Raw genomic sequence first — 7,656 nt, forward strand, 5'->3', positions numbered from 1 at the left:
TCGTTTTACCCGTGTGTGGTGTATCCAGGGCTTGATTCCTACCAGCTTCAGCGAAGAATGTGTTGTTAGCAAAACATCATAGGGACCAGTCCATTGTTCAGCCAGCTGCTGTTCAGGACCTTGCGTCTTCCAGGTCTTCAGTAAGACTCTGTCCCCAGGTCCGAATGGGTGCAAGGGTTCTCATTTCTACTTCCCTTCTTACGATTTGGACACTCATTTTTCCAGTGGCCCTTCTTTCTGCAATAGGCACACTGGTCCTTGCTCAATGGCTCTTTCCTCCTCTCTTTAGGGTCCTGTTTCTTCCTCTGGCCTCTCCAGCCTGTTTTAAAGAACATCAGGTCCTGTCTTCTCTTTTCTACTCCCCTTGCATGATAAACTTTAAATGCTATGTCCACTAACTGAGAGGGGCTCATTCCTAATACCCCATCTATACGCTGGAGTTTCCGTCTAATATCTGGGGCACTCTGCCCAATAAATGTCATGTTCACCATTCTTATGTTCTCTTGTGCCTGTGGATCAACATCAGTGTACTTTCTATAGGCTTGATAGATCCTCTCTAAGAACTCAGAAGGATCCTCATCTGGTTTTTGCTGAATAGTCTGTACCATAGTCAGGCTTTTTGGCTTGGGTACCCCTTTTCTAAGTCCTTCCAATATACACTTCGTTCCTGTAGTGTTTCAAAGGAACTAGGCCTCCACCATTTGGGTCCCAGTTAGGCTCTGTCCAAGGAATTGCCACAGTTGGGTCAGGGGTCCCATGGGGATCCTCTCCATGGAGACGCTGAGCCTCTTCATTAGCCTTACTTGTAACCAGTCGCCTCTCATCCCCAGTTAGAAGAATATTTAGGAGAGCCTGTACATCTGCCCAGTTTGGGTTATGAGTGGCAAAAATGGAGGCAACAAGCTCTGCCATTTTCTGAGGATCTTCCCTATATGAGGGGTTAGAATTTTTCCAATTTAGCAAATCTGAAGTGGAAAACGGAGTATGGGCCCAATAGTAGCCAGAGGGCTGGCCTTGCTGATTTATTCCACCTATTGGGTACTGCCGTAGAGGGAATTGGCTTGCTCCGAATTGGGAGGCCCCCTGACTATACTGAGTTCCTTGGCGGGTTCTGGCGGGGGAGACCCTCTCCTCCTCCTGTAAGGGTGGAGTCATTGACTTTGTAGTCACTTCAGAGGCTGGCTCCAAAAAGGGTGGCGCGAGAGAAGTCCCTTGAGTTTGCAAAAGGGTGGGCACCACGGAAGCCACTTCCATCTCTGGAGGTGGCATGGTGGAAGCAACCTCGACCTGCAGAGGGTGCTGTGTCGTTGCCACTGGCGTTGCAGGAGCTGCGGCCGCCTGCAGAGGGCGCTGCGCCACAGGAACCGCCACCTCGGAAGCCTGGGCCTCCTGCAGAGGAGGTGGAGCCACTGCTGCGGAAGCTATGGCCTCCTGAACCGCCCCCACCTGTGCCTGGCTTGGTACCAAATTAGGGCCTTTGTCTCCCGGATTTAGAGAATTAAAGAGGGCTACGTCCTCATTTTCCCTTTCTTCCGGCGTTTGACTCTCAGGAAAAGGCTTTGAGACCTCTTTTTTCCTCTGCACCATTATTTGGGCCTCCATTTCTGCTAAGGTCTTATTATGCAACTCTACAAATGCATTTAGATAATAAACATCTTCCCAATTTCCTGATTGCAGGCAGTACCTTTTCAATTGCTTAATGACATGATAATTCAGGGTACCATTCACAGGCCACCTTTTCTTACCACCCAGAACATACTCAGGCCAAACAGTGTTACAATAATAAATTAATATTTTTCTAGTCATAGGATAACAACAGTATTTATCCCAATTTTCCAAAATTCTTCCCAGCGGGCTGCCATCAGGGACTTGCCCAGAACTGCTCTTATTAACCCAGACATACATGCTAATGGCTATAACCAAAACAATCCCAAGGACTAGAAAACATATATACCACTCCGGCATCCATAATTCTATTACTTCCAGGAATTCTCCTAACCGGACAAACAAATCTAGTATCCACGATGACATTATTTCAGAAATGAGTTTTAGCAAACAATCTTACTTCTCTAATCTCTTCTCAGTTCTATTTTCTTTTCACCACACTGGCGTGCTAGGCGGTCGGCGCCCTCAGAAGGTGTCTCCCAAGGGGGTCGACCTGCCACGGGCAATTATTAATGTCCCACCTGGGGTGCCAAATTGTTACAGAACCCCTGGGCTGCTCCAGTTGAAAACAAACCCACGGGCTCTTTAGTTAGGGGCCCGATTGCCCGCCGCCAAAATTATAACTCTCAATACCAGAGTTTGGTGAAAAGAAAAAGAATTGTTTATTTAACAGTTATATAGATTTAGTTATTTGCAGATTTCTGTTGTTAAGTCTTATGCTCTTTAAAATACCCACAAACACATATCCTTGCCTCCCCCCCTTCCAAACCAGGCTAGTTTTAGGGAAGTCAGAGAAACCGTTTCCCTACTTTCCCAACACAGTTCAGCTTTACCAGCAGCTGCCAATCATTCAATCTGATTGGGGAGGTCCTTTCTGTGCTGTGGTGCCCTCCAGCTCTCAATGCAGGATCGCCTGGATTCTCAGCCTCCTTGCAAACTGCCTTCTTCCTGCAAACCGCGCAGATCTCCTCTCCTCCTCAAAACCGCATGGCGAGAGCCTCTTAAAGCAGCCTGGAGACCCCTTCTCCAAGCCACATGGAGAAGGCCCCTTCACCAAGCCACGTGGAGGGAGCACACGAGAGAGCGAGAGAGCGAGAGCGAGAGCGAGCGTGCCAGAGAGAGAGTCAGAGCGCCAGAGCCAGAGCGCGAGTGAGAGCCCGAGTCAGAGAGCGAGAGTCTCAGAGTGCCAGTGAGAGCCAGAGCCCGAACGAGAGCTTGAGAGCGTCTCAGAGAGTCTGAGTCAGTCTGAGAGAGTCAGAGCGCCAGAGCGAGAGAGCCCGAGAGCTAGAGTGAGAGCCCGAGTCAGAGCGCCAGAGAGAGTCTGAGAGAGTCCCAGCGCGAGAGTCCGAGAGAGTCTGAGTCAGAGAGCGAGAGTGTCAGAGAGCATGAGTGAGAGTCAGAGCGCCAGAGCCAGAGTGCCAGTGAGAGCCAGAGCCCGAACGAGAGCTTGAGAGACCCCGCTAAAATGTCTGCAGCTGCTTATATATCCCTGACTGCGTCATCTGACGCAGTGGGCGTTGCAAACAGTTCTGACCATTCACAGAACCTTACGTAGGCTCTGTGTGCTTTCCATACCATCCCCTGGTTCAAGACTCCTCCCATCTGCCTGAGGCTTTGGATGCATTAAAACCATTTGCATAAGAAAGACAGTAGCCACCAGCCTCAGGCATGTGGAAGCATTTGAAAAGCTGCTTACTTCTCCCCATCCCCCAGCAGCAAACTCTGGGGATTTTTGGACTCCCCTGTTTCTGTAACAGTTTCCCCCCTTTCAGACTAAGACCCTTTATAATCTTATAAAGGACAATGGGCCCTTTCTGTCCAAGCCATTAGGACAGAAAAGAAACCGGTTTTAAAGTGAAGCCTGCAGACCACCCCATACTTCACCAACTCAGCCACTTAGTTCAGCCAAACCGTTGAGTCTCAGGAGGTGGCAATGCAGATGGGCTTCTTAAGTGAGGCCTATATGTATAGATAATTACTCAGGTAGAGATCATAGGCTTATGCCCTATGAAAACAGAAAGAACATGCATGTTAAATCGCACAACACAATTGACAAACCAGTCTTCAAATCTGAGAGACTGTCTTATTGTTAAGACATCCAGTTGCAAGGCACTTGACATTCTTCTTGCCTGTAAATAAAGCATCCTTTATAATGTCACAGACTTGGTTTAACTTTCAAATGAAAAACAAACTTTATAGACAGTTAGCTGCACTGAGCATTGCAATTTTCCTTAAGTCATGATTTTTCTCCTTAAGATTACCCTCCTTGCCAGTAAAGGGACTGCATTAAGTCCAGTTTTAATTTAGCCTGTTCATTTGCATAAACACAACAAGAGCAGTGGTTGATCACATATGATCTTTAAGTCTACTATGCTGGAACTTACACAAGGAACCTTCATGTTGACTTTTAGTTTGCCCATTAGGGCACAGAAGCTGAGCCACACACCTGCCATTCAGCCTTGCCTGCAAACACCTGCTTTCCCAAGTCCTTTGGGTTTTCCATTGTGCCTTAAGGTTCTTTCTAGCCATCTTTCAGGAAAGCAACCTTCATTCCTTCCCTGGAAAGACTGCCATGAACCGCACAACCAACCAAGGTGTCAGGCCTTTTTCCTTCTGGGCTTTCCTTAGCTTCAAAAGTCAAGTTCAGTTCTTCAGGGCTTTCTGGTAACAACCAGAGCCTAAGCATGCCTCCTTCAGGCATGTCATTCCAGTCAAAGTCTTGGTTAACAATACCTTTATTAACAACTGGTCTTTTTAGTTTTATGCAAAGAAACCAAATGTCATTTCTTACTCCTTTAAATTGCCAAATTCTGGAGGGATCAGGTAAGGAGAAAAATACACAGTGTGAAGGAAAATCCTTGTCCTTCTAATATTCCCAAAATTGCATTTCCATGCCTTATACTTTCTTTTGTTCACTTTCCTACATGTGAAGTTTTTTTAACTTTCTCTGGGAAACCTCAATTTTCCTTTCAGATTATATGACCAGTACCAATACAGAGAATTCCAGACACTTCCTAGGTCTCAGAGAATTCTAGACCTTACATAGGTCTCCAGTGGCTAATGCCAAACCAATACAGGGAATTCCAAATGACCTTTCATAGGTCCCCAATGGCTAAATGCCAATCCCAACACAGGGAATTCCAAATAACCTTTTATAGGTCCCAAGGCTAAATGCCAACACAGGGAATTCCAAATGACCTTGCCTAGGTCCCCAATGGCTAAATGCCAACACAGGGAATTCCAAATGACCTTTCATAGGTCCCAAGGCTAAATGCCAATACAGAGGTACAGTAACCATACAATTAGACCACAAGTAGTTGAGGTTTCCCTTTTCCCAGGTTTAAAAACTTTCACAACATTTCTATATATTTACCCATTCAGATTTAACCATAACCCATTTCCAATTCTTTTCCACACTGTAAAGGACTCTACCCAAACTCAGTATTTAGCAGCTAAAATTTCCTAGATTTGCAAGCACATGCCTAAAGCAAAAGAAACACTTTTAATCTGTGTTTCAGTTCACTGTCCTTTTTTTCGAAAGAGTAATTTCAAATCTTCTTCTGGAGTGCAGGTCCAACTTTCCCTTTCGGTGTCAGTCACAGCAGCAGGGTCTGTGTCCTCCTCAGGCGGTGCTCGTTTTACCCGTGTGTGGTGTATCCAGGGCTTGATTCCTACCAGCTTCAGCGAAGAATGTGTTGTTAGCAAAACATCATAGGGACCAGTCCATTGTTCAGCCAGCTGCTGTTCAGGACCTTGCGTCTTCCAGGTCTTCAGTAAGACTCTGTCCCCAGGTCCGAATGGGTGCAAGGGTTCTCATTTCTACTTCCCTTCTTACGATTTGGACACTCATTTTTCCAGTGGCCCTTCTTTCTGCAATAGGCACACTGGTCCTTGCTCAATGGCTCTTTCCTCCTCTCTTTAGGGTCCTGTTTCTTCCTCTGGCCTCTCCAGCCTGTTTTAAAGAACATCAGGTCCTGTCTTCTCTTTTCTACTCCCCTTGCATGATAAACTTTAAATGCTATGTCCACTAACTGAGAGGGGCTCATTCCTAATACCCCATCTATACGCTGGAGTTTCCGTCTAATATCTGGGGCACTCTGCCCAATAAATGTCATGTTCACCATTCTTATGTTCTCTTGTGCCTGTGGATCAACATCAGTGTACTTTCTATAGGCTTGATAGATCCTCTCTAAGAACTCAGAAGGATCCTCATCTGGTTTTTGCTGAATAGTCTGTACCATAGTCAGGCTTTTTGGCTTGGGTACCCCTTTTCTAAGTCCTTCCAATATACACTTCGTTCCTGTAGTGTTTCAAAGGAACTAGGCCTCCACCATTTGGGTCCCAGTTAGGCTCTGTCCAAGGAATTGCCACAGTTGGGTCAGGGGTCCCATGGGGATCCTCTCCATGGAGACGCTGAGCCTCTTCATTAGCCTTACTTGTAACCAGTCGCCTCTCATCCCCAGTTAGAAGAATATTTAGGAGAGCCTGTACATCTGCCCAGTTTGGGTTATGAGTGGCAAAAATGGAGGCAACAAGCTCTGCCATTTTCTGAGGATCTTCCCTATATGAGGGGTTAGAATTTTTCCAATTTAGCAAATCTGAAGTGGAAAACGGAGTATGGGCCCAATAGTAGCCAGAGGGCTGGCCTTGCTGATTTATTCCACCTATTGGGTACTGCCGTAGAGGGAATTGGCTTGCTCCGAATTGGGAGGCCCCCTGACTATACTGAGTTCCTTGGCGGGTTCTGGCGGGGGAGACCCTCTCCTCCTCCTGTAAGGGTGGAGTCATTGACTTTGTAGTCACTTCAGAGGCTGGCTCCAAAAAGGGTGGCGCGAGAGAAGTCCCTTGAGTTTGCAAAAGGGTGGGCACCACGGAAGCCACTTCCATCTCTGGAGGTGGCATGGTGGAAGCAACCTCGACCTGCAGAGGGTGCTGTGTCGTTGCCACTGGCGTTGCAGGAGCTGCGGCCGCCTGCAGAGGGCGCTGCGCCACAGGAACCGCCACCTCGGAAGCCTGGGCCTCCTGCAGAGGAGGTGGAGCCACTGCTGCGGAAGCTATGGCCTCCTGAACCGCCCCCACCTGTGCCTGGCTTGGTACCAAATTAGGGCCTTTGTCTCCCGGATTTAGAGAATTAAAGAGGGCTACGTCCTCATTTTCCCTTTCTTCCGGCGTTTGACTCTCAGGAAAAGGCTTTGAGACCTCTTTTTTCCTCTGCACCATTATTTGGGCCTCCATTTCTGCTAAGGTCTTATTATGCAACTCTACAAATGCATTTAGATAATAAACATCTTCCCAATTTCCTGATTGCAGGCAGTACCTTTTCAATTGCTTAATGACATGATAATTCAGGGTACCATTCACAGGCCACCTTTTCTTACCACCCAGAACATACTCAGGCCAAACAGTGTTACAATAATAAATTAATATTTTTCTAGTCATAGGATAACAACAGTATTTATCCCAATTTTCCAAAATTCTTCCCAGCGGGCTGCCATCAGGGACTTGCCCAGAACTGCTCTTATTAACCCAGACATACATGCTAATGGCTATAACCAAAACAATCCCAAGGACTAGAAAACATATATACCACTCCGGCATCCATAATTCTATTACTTCCAGGAATTCTCCTAACCGGACAAACAAATCTAGTATCCACGATGACATTATTTCAGAAATGAGTTTTAGCAAACAATCTTACTTCTCTAATCTCTTCTCAGTTCTATTTTCTTTTCACCACACTGGCGTGCTAGGCGGTCGGCGCCCTCAGAAGGTGTCTCCCAAGGGGGTCGACCTGCCACGGGCAATTATTAATGTCCCACCTGGGGTGCCAAATTGTTACAGAACCCCTGGGCTGCTCCAGTTGAAAACAAACCCACGGGCTCTTTAGTTAGGGGCCCGATTGCCCGCCGCCAAAATTATAACTCTCAATACCAGAGTTTGGTGAAAAGAAAAAGAATTGTTTATTTAACAGTTATATAGATTTAGTTATTT

This window comes from Furipterus horrens, unplaced genomic scaffold (genome assembly GCF_987537825.1).
Source record: "Furipterus horrens unplaced genomic scaffold, mFurHor1.1.pri manual_scaffold_3, whole genome shotgun sequence".
In the NCBI taxonomy this organism is placed as follows: domain Eukaryota; kingdom Metazoa; phylum Chordata; class Mammalia; order Chiroptera; family Furipteridae; genus Furipterus; species Furipterus horrens.